Source organism: Primulina huaijiensis, unplaced genomic scaffold, assembly GCF_012295235.1.
Source record: "Primulina huaijiensis isolate GDHJ02 unplaced genomic scaffold, ASM1229523v2 scaffold205762, whole genome shotgun sequence".
Classification (NCBI taxonomy): Eukaryota; Viridiplantae; Streptophyta; class Magnoliopsida; order Lamiales; family Gesneriaceae; genus Primulina; species Primulina huaijiensis.
Window position 1 is genome coordinate 1 of NW_027354203.1, and position 1,375 is coordinate 1,375.

General features: G+C 34.9%; 1 long non-coding RNA gene across 1 annotated transcript; it reads left to right on the plus strand.

Moving 5' to 3' along the window:
- LOC140966376 (uncharacterized) lies at window positions 1–1,375 on the plus strand. The gene is made up of 3 exons (XR_012173337.1): window positions 1–30; window positions 960–1,045; window positions 1,338–1,375. It is a non-coding gene; the product is annotated as an uncharacterized lncRNA (long non-coding RNA).

Here is a 1,375-nt window from a genome sequence, read left to right on the forward strand (position 1 = left end):
ATGTGGGCAGAATTTGAGTGGGAAAACAAGGTAGAATGCAATCAGCTTTATCTTTATTAATTTATCCAGCTCCTTAATTTCCATATGAATGGAATTTGCGTTATTTTCAATTTTCAGGTAAGTTTAAGCAACCCTATGATGATCTCAGGGACATAGAACCCAATATTTCAGTTGTCAAAGTTATTTTATCATTCTAGCTGTGTGAATCTTTGTTGCTTGCACCATATAAGAAACCTTTTTAACATGCTATAAAAGCTCTCATGGATGATTGGAGAATTGCGCAGGCAGTGTCTTGTAATTTTAGTTGTAAAAAATGGCATGTAATACTCGCTAGAAATTGCAAGGCGCGGTAATCTGAAAAACAATTATCTGAAGAAACAGGTCTGTGGGCCAAGTAGTATGTTTTGTCATATTGGTAGTTGGTAGCAAGCTAGGCAGTTACTTTTCATGTTCTTTATATTGCACATGTTGATTCCTCGAATTTGTAGAAATTTTTACGTGATTAATTTGTCTCACTTTGTGTTCGCACAAGCAATCTTTTAGCCTTTTCAAGGTTAATAGAAGTACGTGATTCTCTTTTTAATTCTTTATATTAAATATGTTTTTTAATCATAATTCTTTATATTAAATATGTTGATTCCTTGAATTTATAGAAATTTTTACGCTATTAATTTGTCTCACTTCGTGTCTGCACAAACAATCTTTTAACCTTTTCAAGGTAAGATTGGGTATGAAACATTTGGTTAAGGACAATGAGACCCGTTCATGCCATGATCATAATTTTACTGGCACAGTTCAGATTCTGGTTCCCCGCCATTTTTTAGTTGATCCTGTTTGGCTAAACTCACATGATTATTCTCCTGCACTTACGCGTCCTCTTTAATTAAATTTTACACCAGTTATCTGCTTGCTATTACTTGGTTAACTTTTATCCCTGTATGTAACACACCTCATCGCAGGTTGCTGTCAACACTACAATTCAAGATGAGAAAGAATTCCTAGACCATATCATCAACTCTACCAACATGAAATGTCTGACAGCTCCGTAAGTCACTCGTGTTTTCCATTTTTGACTTGTTCTCCATTTTGTGTGGGTTTTTAGGGGCAGGGGGGATATTTTGTGTGTGGAGAATGATAGGTTGTGATTTCTCCATATGCTTTTTTATTCCTGACTCAAAAGGATTCTTTTCTTTCTTTTTGAAATGAAACAAGAGTATCATAACACTGACTCGCATTTTCACAATTAAAATTCCTAATGTGTACCTCTCTCTTTAAATGATTCTTTGTTGCATCTATGTGGCTTTGACAAGTAATCTGGTAAGATTTTATTTTTCTAGGTCTGCTTTGGAAGGTGGATGTGGATTCCTGGCTGCTA